The 15,343-nt window shown below is 37.2% G+C and overlaps 1 long non-coding RNA gene across 1 annotated transcript in view; it reads right to left on the bottom strand.

Annotated features, from left to right (window-relative positions):
• Nucleotides 1-524: 524 nt before the first annotated feature.
• LOC119865917 overlaps nucleotides 525-15,343 on the bottom strand; it is a 67,169-nt gene continuing 52,350 nt past the window's right edge. Inside the window, exons 3-4 of the long non-coding RNA XR_005378456.1 lie at nucleotides 1,580-1,806; nucleotides 525-963 (exon numbers count right to left, since the gene is read on the bottom strand). This is a non-coding gene — a long non-coding RNA (uncharacterized LOC119865917). The remainder of the gene's footprint in view (nucleotides 964-1,579; nucleotides 1,807-15,343) is intronic.

Genomic DNA, 15,343 nt, shown 5'->3' with positions numbered 1-15,343 from the left:
CCCCAAAGAACCAATCAGAGTATATCTGTTGAGAATCTAGCTTGGTTGTTATTAACCCTTTTGGGGAGAAATGGTTACTACTTCTGCAAAATGACATATACGTAGGCATCCACAATTTCATTTATAATTTCCAGAGGTTCTTCAACTCCAAAAAACCAGATTAAGAAACTGATGGTTTTTTTTTGCTAGTTGTGGGAAAATAAATTTTATTTATTATTATTAAAGATTTTATTTATTCATGAGAGAGAGAGAGAGAGAGAGAGGCAGAAACACAGGCAGAGAGAGAAGCAGGCTCCCCGTAGGGAGCCCAATGTGGGACCCAACTGGATACTGGGTCTCCAGGACCACGTCCCGGGCCAAAGGCGGCGCTAAACCGCTGAGCCACCCAGGCTGCCCGGAAAATAAATTTTAAAAAGCACTAGGCAAAGAACCTGTTTTCAATTAACTTTATTAACAATTAACAAGTACATACTTGGCAACTAACTTTATTGAAATTGAGGGAAAAAGAGATTATTGTTGCTCAGTAGGGTGAGAGAAGCCTTCACAGAAGAAATGTGAATCACCTAAGCTCTGAAAGAATAGCTAAGTGTTAGAAGTGCAGAAAGAAGCAGGGACGGATGGTTCACAAATGTTTTCCAGGCTCAGACAGTTCTTAGGTTTAGTTCCAGTCTTAGGTTTCTTTCCAACAGGCTCCAGGCAGAGGAGCATCCAAAACATCCCTAAAAGAGTCACCTTACACATCTCCAGTTTCTAAGGCCTCAGAAGAAATCTCTGTACCTTGTTTATTGGTATTCTTGTGATTTGCATTCAGGACAACAGTGGATCTCAGCCAGAGTGGGCTTCATGCATGCTCAGCCTAATGCTCTCCTGTTGCCTTCTTGAAATCTGTCATAATTTTTTAAACAAAAAGACAGCATTTTCATTTTGAACTGGGCCCTGCAAATTTTGTAGCCAGTGTTGATCCTAGGGGAAGAATGGATCCAATAGTAATATGATCAAACATGGATAAGAAGACAAGAAAATGAACCACTGCCCCCATCCCCAAGCGGGGACACTAGTCTCAAGGGTGAGAGAGCCCCAATTCTTATATGCCATACTAAGGACTTGTCACCTGGTCTTATGAATAAATTTAAACTCCTTTGAATGATTAATATGAAGCAAATTATAATCTTCTAACTTCTCTCATAGCAATGGCTGTCTAATCTTTCACTTGTGTGATTAAAATTTGCTTTCCTAGGGATCCCTGGGTGGCGCAGCGGTTTGGTGCCTGCCTTTGGCCCAGGGCGTGATCCTGGAGACCCGGGATCAAATCCCACGTCGGGCTCCCGGTGCATGGAGCCTGCTTCTCCCTCTGCCTATGTCTCTGCCTCTCTCTCTCTCTCTCTCTCTGTATGACTATCATAAATAAAAAATTTAAAAAAAAATTTTTTTTTTTAAATTTGCTTTCCTAAATTTTAGGATTTCCATCACATTTTTTAAAAAGAAAACCAATCCATAAATGCTATAACTAAATGAGGGGAGAAAGATTTTAATATTTATTTTTAATTTCACTATTTATGCCTTTTATTTTAAAGCTTACTCTGTATTTTTATTCCCGCAAGTTGCTGTAACAATTCGGGTTGGTCCCTTTTACCCATCCAGAGTCTTTGGTTCAAGAGGCTCCAATCCATTGACCTGCATGAAGGACCAGCCTTTTCTTCCTTTATAAGGCTCATGATCTGTTCATTGCACAGTTAATTCAAAGCAATTTCCTTCAGGACTTCGTTGCTATTGGAGATTTTGCTTTTCTTCTGAGAATGAAGAACTCTAAGTTTGAATAGAGTGAAAAAAAAAAGGTGGAATTGTCAAGGTTCGAACTTGGTTTAGAGAACTCAGTATAGGGGTGCCTGGCTGGCTCAATGGGTAGAGTGTGTGACTCTTGATCTTGGGGTCTTGAGATCAAGCCCCAAGTTGGATGTAGAGTTTACTTAAAAAAAAAAAAAAAAAAAAAAGGATGGGTGCCTGAGTTGAGTGCCTGACTCATGATTTTGGCTCAAGCCATGATCTCCAGGTCATGAGATCCAGCCCCATGGCAATCTCTGCACTGAATAGGAGGCTTACTTGGGATTCTCTCTCCTTCTCCCTCTGCCTCTCTCAGCTCAGGGACTCTCTCTCTAAATAAATAAATAAAATCTTAAAAAAAAAAAGAAGATGTAGAGAAAGAACCTAGTATTTATCCAACAGACCACCACAATGATTCTGTTACTAAGAGAATGAATTTGAACTCTTCCTCAGGGCATAAATACAAAATGTAAAATAAATGAGCAGAAGGAAAGTGTTAATGGACCACATGCTTTCATGATACTTCATTTAGGGGAGCCAACCATTTTCTATAAAAAGTATAATATTTGAATCTGACAATTAAAAAACTAGAGCTTGGCTAAGCTAAATATGGGCAGGAAGCTCTAGAGTCAAATTCAGCTTGCTTTGATGGGAATGGCCAGCCATGTAATTTAAGTCTTTTGTAACTAGACAAAAATGGAGACGTTTGTATGGTTCTAAAAGATCCAGATGCCTTAAGTCAGTGGTATTCTAGTGGGGTCTCTATAGGACCCAAGGGTTCCAAGACCCTTTTGAGGAGCCCTAGAGATCAAAATTATTTCTGTAATAAAATATGAAGATGTCATTTGATTCTAACTATATTGATGCTTGTACCAAGGCTGCTAAAGCAATGGTGGGTAAAGCTACAGGGTCTTTGGCCTGAGTCATGGCCCCCAACTGTACTAGGAGTCCCAGTAAGTTTGTCACTACCCTGTACTTGTAGTTACAAAAAAACAAAACAAAAACCAAACAGTTTCACTTAAGAATGTCCATGATGGGGCAACCTGGGTGGCTCAGCAGTTTAGCGCCGCCTTCAGGCCCAGGGTGTGATCCTGGGGACCCAGGATCGAGTCTCACATAAGGCTCCCTGCATGGAGCCTGCTTCTCCCCCTCCACCTGTGTCTCTGCCTCTCTCTCTCTCTGTTTCTCATGAATGAATAAATAAAATCTTAAAAAAAAAACAAAAAATGTCCATGATGATGTAGTAAAACTTTAAATTTCAACCTTTTTAATATTCTGTGTAACAAAATGAAAGAACTCATAAAGCACTCCTGTTGTACCCCAGAAGTACAATAATTGCAGAAGAATCCTTGTGCAATAGCTTGAGTTGCAAAAGCATTTGGTTACCATGGTGCACTATTTTTACTTGAAAGAATGACTGACAGACAGACTCTGGTTACTCACACTTGGGTTTGTTAGATATTTTCTGAAAAATCCAGGCACTGAAAGGAAAACAACAGGAGGTATTTGTTGCCAATAGTAAAATTCAAGTTTCAAGCAAAAATGAGGTTACTGAAAACCTGTCCATCACCATTAGGTTGACAGCTTTCCAATATCTCAAGACTTTTCTGATAAGATTGGTGTTGATATTAACAGATGTGCTTTCTTGATATGTATGTCAACATTTGGAAGATCTGTATAATTCAGTGAACCAATATTTTTCAAGTGATCAATGCATGATATTATCAAATCATGCATGAGTAAAGCAGCCATTGAGAGTGCAAAATAGAACAACAGATTTTAACATAACAGAATGAATCTGAAACTGATAGGACTTTCGATTCTACACTGTGATTCACTTTTAAGAAACTACGCTTGTCTAGAAACTCAAACCCACCATCATTTGAAAGGGTTGTTTACTTCTTTTTTCCAGTTATATATCGTGTGAGGCCAGATTTCCTCATACACTTCAACCAAGACAACATATTGCAACAGATTCAAATTAAATGCAAAAGCAGAGATGAAATTCCTATCTTCTATTAAGCCAGACATTAAAGAAATTTGCAAAACTCCCAAACAGTGCCACTTCAAAAAAAAAAAAAAGATTTTACATAAATAAATAAATAAATAAATAATAAATAAATAAATTTTTAAAATAAAGATTTTACTTATTTATTTGAGAGAGAGCGAGTATAAGAAGTGGGAACAGCAGAGGGAGAGGTAGAAGCAGGCTCCGCACTGCTCAGGGAGCTAAACTTGGTGCTCGATCCCAGGATTCCGAGATCATGATCTGAGCTGAATTTTTTTTTTAAGACTTTGTTATTATTATTTGAGAGAGGCAGCATGGGGGTGGGGGGAGAACAGAAGGAGAGGAAGAAGCAGGTTCCCTGCTGAGCAGGCAGCCTGATCTGGAGCTTGTTCCCAGGACCTTGGGATCATGACTTGAGCCAAAGGCACATGCTTAAAGGACTGAGCCACCTAGGTGCCCCAAAAATGCCATTCTTCTTACTCAATATTTTTTTGGAAAATATACTTATTTTCAAAAAATATGTCATTTATGTAATAGGGTTATTACTGTGCTTTTAAAATAAATCAGTATTTTTTAAATTTCTCAATTTTATTTAATATAGTAAATATTAGTAATTTAGCCCATTGTAAACAAAAGCTCTTGAGGCTTTTCAATTTTTTTTAACTAGGCTCCCAATATTGGGCTTGAACTCATGACCCTGAGATCAAGAGTCACATGCTCAACCACTGAGCCAGCCAGGCACCCCCAGCCTCTTCAATTTTTAAGAGCACAAAGGGGTCCTAGACCAACAAGTTTGAGAACCACTGCCTTATATGAACTAAATACAACTTGACATGCAATCAATTAGTCTTACTTCTCTGGCATGTTTTTCCTCATGTCTGCTTCTTATTTCTTCTAAGTTAAGCTATGTGTCCAGGAACCCCTGGGTTTTAAGGTTTCTACCACTCTGTTCAATGTCTCCATGGCCAAAGCTAAACCAGGTGGCTTAAAAATGTCATTTAGGGAGAGAGTACCTGAATTGATGGTGCAGTGGACCAACATTACAAGTCACCTCATCTACTGAGACCTGAGAGGGTTTATTGGACAATGAACCAACAATGAGTGCTACAGACTCTAAAGTAAGCATTCATCATGAAATGATTAAATCCAGCCAATTTCATGGAGAATTTGGTCTCTTGCGTTGTATTTGATCCAGAGCAGAAAGGATATTAACCTTTTTTTTTCCATTAAATTCTGCCACTTGGCAGTAACTATATTAAGAGGAGCAGATTAGTAGGTTATGTAAGGAAGGTTCCCCTGGTTTTGATTTAGGTGGTTATACTACTTGATTTTCCCACTCTTGAGTGCCCTTTTTGCCCAAGACTGTAAATCCAAGAATTTCCCAGCATCATTCCAGGGAGTCTAAACAGTCTTTTAAACAGCTGCAGAATGTTGATGGTTTCATGATTCCTTAAAGGAATTTCTCTGTGGGTGGGGGAAGCCACCGCCTCTGACTCTTGATTAAATGTTTGAAAGCTCACCCACAACAATGAAAGGAACAGTGTGGGATCCTCAGAATCTCAACATAAACTGTCCCCTCTTCCATAAATAAGGACTTGCTATAGAAAACTCCCTATTGCCTTCTTCCTTTCTATTTACTGAAAAGACTATTTTTTGATAAACGGGTAGCTTCCATAACTGCATTCACTTTAACACATTTCTCCTGGCACTGACTACCTAAAGCAGTCACATGGTTGAACTGTAAGACTCACCTGCCATGGAATGGACGGAAAGGCAGCCAGGGCAAAGGTGATTTTCTCCTATGACACACTAAGCAATATCCTAAACAAAGCTTTGCCTCATTTGGGATAAGACCAGAGGGTACACAGAGCACCCACAGCTCCTCCAGCATCGTGCTGGGTCCCACTGCAGGCTAGGACAGGGACCAGGGCCTTAATGAGCCCTACAAAACGGAGACTGGAAACAGCTGATTTGTGGCCAGTTTCTCCTTAGTCCTCTCTTCCATGTCAGAGTTAATTACAATAGTCAATTTTACCATTCTGGGTTGAAACCAGTAAGTTAGCAGAATACTTTGGGTCAGGGAAGATGCCACACAGATCATATTAGCATACTTATTAGTGGAAATGAGTCTATCTCTGATACTGTGAGGATTTGGCTATGGATAATGTAGAGAAATCCCATGGACCCTTCCAAACACAAAGCTGCTTTTTACATGCCTCTCAACTTGGCTGTTTTTGGCTTTCATTTTTATTAGATTTTTGAAGTTCTATTTTCTCAGCAGTTTTATAAAATTTGGGGACTTCACACATCCTATGATGTTAGGTGAGTGATCTTGCTCCTCAATGGTACAGTCAACCCTGCAGGTCCAGGGTACTTTCATCAGCTACCTAACACCAGAGGACTTGCTACAAGCCCCTAACAGTTAAATATCTTTAAAAAGCTAAACTAATATCTTATTTATCTAGATAAAATGTGAATTTCTTCTTTCTCCTCATCAAGAGGATTGTATTAAGCTAACCTTTCCAATCTACTCCAAATTGAATCAAACAAATAAATGAGTCAACCACTCCCCAGCCAAGACTATATCAAATGCCCCAGTATTTCCAGTTTTTAGTGACTCAGAAAACAAAGATTAAGTCTCAGACCTACTGACTCAACTAAACTGAATTATAAGGATGAAAACCAGACCCTGACCTATGGCAACCCTCTAGGGAAGGCCACCCTGATGTAGTGAGGGGATTTAGGTTTACTCTCATTTAAAAGTTTGGTTACATTTTGAAGCAAACTTAACTCTCAAATGTAAAATTAATTTGAAGTTATTCTGGTCAGGAACTAGGTTTTCCTGTGTTCCCAAATCTGTAATGTCTTATTTGCAACCCAAAGCTTCATACTCTCCATTACTACAGAAAAGAAATAAGTAAGCAGACTTTCCACACAACCACCCCTGTGAACAAATACAAAAGGAAACTCAAGATACTTATAATCACTCCTTGTGAAATTTCTGGCAGATGCATAGGTGGATTCATTCCAAAAGCATTCACTTCTTGCTACTGCCATATGAGTAATTGCTAAGAAACAACAGTGCCCCCAAGTACTCAGCACCCAGAGGACAACTGTGGGTGAAGAATTATCTAAAAATGGAGAAGAGTGACCCAAAGAAGCAACTTGCCCAAAGAGATAGCTTGTAAATCTGGTACTGAGAACATCTTGGGGGCCCAGAAGTCTAATTGGGTATCTGAAGTCCATGTCCTTAAGTCTGGATTTAACTAAAGAACGTTGCATATAGATATAAAAGAGAGAATTTTCAACTTTGGTTGAGTATTGTTTAAGGGAGTGAGAACATATGAGATCATAAACTCATCAGGGACAGGTCACTGTTTTATTGATCTTTGCATCTACAGTGTGTGGCATGGTGACCAAAATGAAATAAATGCTCAGTACGTGTTCATAATTGATCTATTTTATGGTAGAAATCTTGGTTATTAGAAACATTAATTTTATCAGATATCCCTACTGGGCCTGGAGGCCATTTAATTTTCTTAGTTAATTTTCCTTTTCCTAATTCAAACTTTGCCAAGCATACCAGTCACCACAGGTATGTTTCACCCACTGTCTTGATATCTAGAAAGACCCTGGAGAGTGGGTACAAATAGTCTAGTCACTGAAAAGGACTGTCTCCCACTATAAATTTTATATTGGAATTCTGGCTCATGATTTGTTAGCATGAGTCAGTATACTAGAGTCTGATTAGCTCCAGGTAAACTGATAATAATCAAGTCTCCAAATCAGTAAAGCTCAGGAAAAGACCTTAGTCTTGCCAAACCCTCAAGAGATGGCAGTCGAAGGGAGGTCCTACCTATGCTGCAGGTCAGTCCTGATACCAGCATCAGTGCCACCCATTACCAGTCCTAATGGTGACATAAATAGAAAAGACAAAACTATATAAATGAATATATTTTTTTTTTTTTTTGCTGCTTTGAATGGTAAAAGGTATCAAGAAATAGTAGAGAATATAGCAAACTAGATGAAAATATAGGTTTTAGAGGTTAGAAAAACTAGGGTTGCATTTGGTGGTTACTTTGTGAATTTAAGCAAATTATTTAACCTTTCTAAACCTCAATTTTCTCTGTGAAATTGAGATAATAATAATATCAATTTCATTAGGCAATGAGGATTGAAAGAGAGAATCTATGTAAAGATATAAAATTTTCCATTGCTGGCAATATAGTGAACTACAGATTGTAAAAATCTTCCTACTACAGAATACTTAAGAATGCTAAGTTCAGTATTTTTATATTTTTTAATCTTTAAAAATGTATGGACTAGGTCACAAGAGAGTAAAACATTCCTCTGTAACCAGGAATGAAGCTGTAGGATAAATCCAAGGAAATGAGAAGTTCTTGGCCATTCAGCTAGCCTGGAGGCATGTTCCAGTCCCAGATGGTGCAAGCTTTCATCTTAAAGGAAACATGGGTGGGCAAGGGATTTGGTGGGAGGAGAACCAGAGACCACTACAGAAAGACAAGGCTCTTAAAAGGCTATGCCCTCAGAGAAATGTTAAATAAAGGGAAAACATAAACACCCTACCCAAGCAGTAGATGAGGAAAGTTACCTGCCTTGGTCTTGACTTTTAGTGTAAGAAGAAAAAGTATCCCATGAGTCAGGTTGTCATATTTAGAAATAAAAATACAGAGTGCCATGGATTTCTAGGGTAGTGAAACTATTCTCTGATACTATAATGGTAGATACATGTCATTATACATTCATCAAAATCAATAGAATGTACAACAACAATGAACCCTAATGTAGACTACGGACTTTGGTGATAATAATGTGTCAATGCCAGTTCATTGATTGTAATAAATATACCATTCTAGGAAGAAGATGTTGTTGGGAGAGAGACTGTGCGAGTATGCGGAGGAGGGGTATGTGAAAACCCTATGGTTGATGCTCAATTTTGCTATAAACCCAAAGTTACTCTAAAGACTAAAGTCTATTTATTTTATATAAATAATATATACTACTAATATATTTATTATTTATTGAAATTCAAATTTAACAAGTCATCCTGTATGTTTTATGACAACACTACCCTTGAGACTCCGTGGCTATTTGCCAGACCTAATATGGATTTGGGTCCTAAATTCACATTATCTGTCTAAAAACTGTAAGTTAAAATACTTATATTAAATAGATAAATTCTGTGGTATCCCTAGGTGGCTGGTAAAAGCAAACAAAAAGTCTCTTCCTGTAAAAACGTATTTTTACTTCTGTAAAAATGTATCTTTACCTCAGGCCTTAAAACATTCTCACGATAGATTTTCTTTAAAGATTTTATTTATTTATTCATGAGACACACAGAGAGAAGCAGAGACACAGGCAGAGGGAGAAGCTGACACCCCACTGAGCAGGGAGCCCAATGTGGGACTTGATCTCAGGACTAAAGGCAGACACGCTCAACCACTGAACCACCCAGGTGTGCTACAAATAGATTTCAAACAAATATAAGATTACAATAAAAAAAAAATATATATATATATATATATATAAGGAAACAAAGAACCACAGGAAAAAAAAATAATGGAATAGATTCACCAGGACTTTAGATATAGGAATGATCAGATATAGAAAATAAATTGTTTACAGAAATAAAAGAGGAATTGAAACCATGAGCAAGAAGAATTTTAAAACCAGAAATATAAAAATAAACCTCTAAAGTAAATATAATTATTGAAACAAAAACCTCAAAGATTAGACATGATTGAATAAAGAATCAATGATTTAGCATCCGGATCCAACACAGAGAAAAAGAAAGAAAAATATGATGGGTAAGTAAAGAATACCAAAACTTGAGTAAGAAGAACCAACATTCAGTTAAAATTCCAAAAGGAGAGGAGATCAAATTTTCCAAAACTGATAGTAGTTTTGAGGATTGATAAATCCTCAGAATTGAGAATTATAAAGAATACCAAGCAAGATCACTTTAAAACAATAAACAAACATTACTAAAAAAACCAAAGAACACCAAAGCCACGCACACACACAAAAAAAGAATCAAAAGCAGCCAATGAAAAAGATACTACCTTATATCTAATTAGACAGTCAATTGACATCACAGTTGCATCCACGGAACTCTGAAGAATATCATTTATAAGGTACTAGGAGAAATACAACTATCAATCTAGAATTATACATCCAGCAAAACTATCTTTCAAGAACTATGACAAAATAGAAACATTTTCAGATAAACAGATACATTCTGATAAATTGGGAACTGTATACCAACAAGAGACTGTCCCTAAAGACTTTTAGAAGAATTTACCACAGGAGGAAGAAAATAAGCCCAGATACAAAAAGGAATGATGAGTGAAGAAAGGGGTAACTATGTAAGTAAATCTAAACAATGATCAATAGTATAAGATAGTATTAATAGTCTAACCTGTGGGAATAAAAACAAAGCAAAACAAAAAAATAGTTATAAAAACACATTAGACCACAAATCAGGTCTTGCAAATTCTGAAAAGTTGTTGTCAAATAGACCATGTTTTCTGATCACACTATACTTACATGATAAATCAATTTTTAAAATGCTAAAAAAAATCCTCTCATATATTCAGAAATTATAAAATATAAATAATTCATGTATCAAAGAAACAGTATAATGGAAAGTAGAAACAACTAAAATTGAATTATAACAAAAATATTTTTTATCAGAGTTTTTGATGTTTGATAGCTATGTGAAGTTTAAGAAAAGGAAGAGAAAGAAGAAGATGGGAGTCACGGGGAGCACTTGTCTACTTTTGACCAAGTGTTATTCTAAAGATAAGAGCTGAAGTTCAGGGCAGCCTGGGTGGCTCAGCGGTTTAGTGCTGCCTTCAGCCCAGGGTGTGATCCTGGAGACCTGGGATCAAGTCCCATGTCAGGCTCCCTGCATGCAGCCTGCTTCTCCCTCTGTCTGTGTCTCTGCCTCTCTCTCTCTCTCTCTCTCTCTCTGTGTGTGCGTGTATGATGAATAAATAACTAAAATCTTTAAAAAATAATAAATAAAAAATAAAACCTTCCTATAAAAAGAACAGTAGTTTTGTAACCAATTTCTACACACACTATTATAAACAATTTTACTAAACAGTAAAGGATCAAATAATTCTATCTCACCCAAACTCAAACAGAACAGAAAAAGAGTAAATAATATTGAAACAGATCTGTGAGATAGGAGAGGAGCTCTGCTTCACCTCATACTTCCTTCCCCTACACCCATGAATAATAATTCATGGCACCCTTAATATTAAAGACATAAAACTTCAAACTTTAAAAGGGTATTTGGAGGAGACTATATGATTTTGGGATAGGAAAGAACTTCTTAACTCACAAAAAGCATTAATCATAAAAGGAAAAAAGAATGAATCCATTAAAAACTTCTGTTCTGGGCAGCCCAGGTGGCTCAGAGGTTTAGCGCCGCTTTCAGCCCAGGGTGTGATCCTGGAGACCCAGAATCGAGTCCCATGACGGGCTCCCTGCATGGAGCCTGCTTCTCTCTCTGCCTGTGTCTCTGCCTCTCTCTCTCTCTATGAATAAATAAAATCTTAAAAAAAAAAAAAAAGAACTTCTGTTCTGAAACTTCTGTTTCGCCATAAAAATAGATGAAATAATAAGTCACGCATTAGGGAGAAGATGTTTGGAACCTATATAACTAACAATGAATTAGTACCCAAAATATATAAAATAAGCCAATTTTTTTTAAAAAAGGACAAAATATATGATCAGATATTTTATTGGAAAGAAATGTAAATGGCTAATAATTATGAGAAGATGCTTGGGCACCTGGCTGGCTCAGTCAGTGGAGTGTGCAACTCTTGATCCCGGGTAGTGAGTTTGAGTCTCACAAAGGGTGGTTGAGATTACATAAAAACAAAATCGAAAGAAAGAAAGAAAGAAAGAAAGGAAAAAGAAAGAAAGAAAGAAAAAGAAAGAAAGAAAGAAAGAAAGAAAGAAAGAAAGAAAGAAAGAAAGAAAGAAAAAGAAAATCAACTTTATTAGAATTCACAAAAAGGAAAATTCAAATCATAGTGAGATATAATTTTGTATCCCACTCAATTACAGAAATTTGAAAACTGAAAATATTGACTTTAATAAGGATTTAGAGCAAAAAGAAATTGCACCAACCACTGGTTTTATGTATAAATTTGTACAACTACTTTGGGAAAGAATTTAGGATTCTTTTTAAAAGTTGAATATAGGGGGATGGCTGGTGGCTCAGTGGTTGAGCATCTCTTGCTTTCGGCTCAGGCCGTGATTCCAGGTCTGGGGATCGAGTCCCACATCTTCTCCCTCTGCCTGTGTTTCTGCCTCTGTGTGTGTGTGTGTGTGTGTGTGTGTCTCTCATGAATAAATATATAAAATATTTAGAAGTTGAACATATAGGGATGCCTGGGTGACTCAGCAGTTGAGCATCTGCCTTTTGCTCAGGGTGTGATTCCAGGGTCTAGGATAGAGTCTCACAACTGGCTACCTGAGAGGAGCTTACTCCTCCCTCTGCCTATGTCTCTGCCTCTCTCTCTGTGTCTCTCATGAATAAGTAAATAAAATCTTAAAAAAAAAAATTTGAACATATAGCTCCACTATGATCCAACAACTTCTAAATGTATGTCCTAAAGAAATTTATATATGGATTCTGGGAGACCTGTACAGAATATTCATAGAAGCGTGTCTGCAACGGTTAAGACAAATGTTTATTCATAAGATAATATGGATACATACACATACACTTTGTGATATAAGTACAGTGAAATACTTTAGAGTAGAGAAAATGCATACATTATTACCTCAAGAATCAGTATGATGAATGAAAAAGCAATGAGAAGGAGAAGGCATACACTATGATACCATTTTAATAAAATTTTTAAAAATAAGCAACAATTGAGGAGCCTGGGTAGCTCAGTTGGTTAAACAACCAACTCTTGATTTCAGCTCAGGTCATGATCTCAGGGTCATGAGATTGAACCCTGCATCAGGCTCTGCACTGGGCACGGAGGCTGCTTAAGACTCTCCCTCTCACTCTGCAAACCATCCCCCAACTTATGTGCACATTCTCCATCTCTCTCTCTCTCTCCCTTAGGGGCATATGTATTTATGGTAAAACAACAAAGAGAAGAGAATTGAAAACAATATTCAGAAATGGGAGAAGATATTTGCAAATGATCTATCCAATAAGGAGTTAGTATCCAAAATATATAAAGAACTTATTCAACTCAACACCAAAAAAACAAATAATCCAACTAAAAACGGACAGAAGGCATTTCTCCAAAGATATACAGATGGCCAACAGACACCTGAAAAGATACTCAGCATCACTCACCATCAAGGAAATGCACATCAAAACCACAATGAGATATCACTTCACACCTGTGAGAATGGCTAAAATCGAAAACATAAAAAACAAGTGTTGGAGAACATGTGGAGAAAAAGGAACCTTCCTCCACTGTTGGTGGGAGTGCAAACTGGTGCAGCTGCTGTGGAAAACAATATGGAGGTTCCTCAAAAAATTAAAAATAGAATTACCCTATGATCCAAGAATTCCACTACAAGGTATCTACCCAAAGAATACAAAAACACTAATTTGAAAAGATACATCCACTCCTGTGTTTGTAGTCGTATTATTCACAATAGCCAAATAATGGAAGCAACCTGAGTGTCCATCAATAGATGAATGGATAAAGAAGATTTGGTTATATATAAACAATGGACTATTAGTCATAAAAAATAAAAATCTTGCCATTTGCAACAACATGGATAGATCTAAGTGAAATAGAGAAAGACAAATACCATATGAATTCACTCATATGTAGAATTTAAGAAACAAAACAAACACAGAAAGAGACAAACATAAAATAGACTCTTAACTATGGAGAACAGGCTGGTGGTCACCAGAGGGGAGGTGGGTGGGACAATGGGCAAAATAGGTGATGGGGTAAGATGCACTTATCTTGATAAGAACAGAATAATATACAGAATTGTTGAATTACTATATTGTACATTTGAAACTTAAATAACACTGTACACTATACTAAAATTTAAAAAAATAAAAATAAAAAAATTTTAAAAACCAATTTTTGGAATACTATCTTTTGAGAGAAGACAGGGTACATAATCAAGGACTAACACACAGGGAACTCTATTGTATTATATCATTTTATATACTATATATTATTATAAAACATTATAAACATAATGTTCTATCTCTTAATATATATGCAGTGGTCCAGATGTTCAGTCTATTATTATGCATTATAACACACACAAGTATTCTTTTGCATTACCAAATATTTATAAAAACATGAAAAATGTTGAAAAAGAACTTACTGTATAGCACATAGTCAGCATTCAATACTTAATGATAACACAGTAGCTACTGCGTCTGCTGTTCTGTAGGAATGGTGTTGTGCAGCCACCAGATCTCCAGTGGCAGAGGACTCAGGGGCACCAGGTCACTAACTTTCCAGATAGGACTCCCTATTCATGTATGTGGCTGGTCTTATTGACCCAACCACAACCCAGGAGAATAAAGTAGTGTTTCTTCTTTAGCCAACAGCCTGGTTTGTCTTTACCTGTTCATCCTCCTCGTCCAGCCATTCATCCAACCATCCATCCATCCATCCATCCATCCATCCATTCAATAAATATTTAAGCACCTTCCAAGGTCTGAAAATCTCCAGACTTCAGCTTTCCAACTTCCATGAGTTGAAGAATCTTAGGGAGATGATTGGCAAACGATTTGGCAAATTATAGATACATGGATGAAGTCTAGTCTAAGGTACATCTGATCACTCTCTCTTGGCCACCTCTCCTGCTAATGTGTCATGACATGGATTATTCAGATTTATAAACCTGCATAGCATATGATTCATAAATCTTTCCCACATGTTGGCCATTTTCATCCCCTCAATCCTAGTAACTGAAGCTCACAGCTCACATGTACTAACATGAGATATCTACATGACAGGTAATCAGGGGATTTTTATTATGAACTGACTGTGATATTAGAGAAGGTCTATATATATTAGTTCCTATTGCTGCTGTAATAAATTATCACAAACTTGGTAGCTTGAACACAGATTTGTCACCTACAGCCCTGTAGGTTAAAAGCCCAACAGAGCTAAAATTAACATGTCAGCAGGGCTGCATTCTTTACTGGAGGCTCTAGGGAAGAATCTATATTCTTGCCTTTTCCAGCTTCTAGAAGCCACCCACATTCCTGGGCTCCTGGTTCTTCCTCTACCTGCAAACCTAGCAATGTCAGATCAAGTCCTCACACAGAATTCCCCTGACCTACTCTTCTTCCCCCTCCCCCCTTTTAAGGACCCTTGTGATTCATTGGGTCTACTGGATAATCCAGGATCTTTGTTCTAGCACTCTTTGCCATACAAAGTAGTATATTTAGGTTCCAAGGATTAGGGCAAGGACAACTTTGGAGGTAGGCATGGAATTATTCCACCTATCACACTATGAGACATCACT

The sequence above is a fragment of the Canis lupus genome, chromosome 25 (genome assembly GCF_011100685.1).
Source record: "Canis lupus familiaris isolate Mischka breed German Shepherd chromosome 25, alternate assembly UU_Cfam_GSD_1.0, whole genome shotgun sequence".
NCBI lineage: Eukaryota > Metazoa > Chordata > Mammalia > Carnivora > Canidae > Canis > Canis lupus.
The sequence above is the reverse complement of the archived record's forward strand: the minus strand, read 5'-3'. Positions and strand labels throughout refer to the sequence as shown.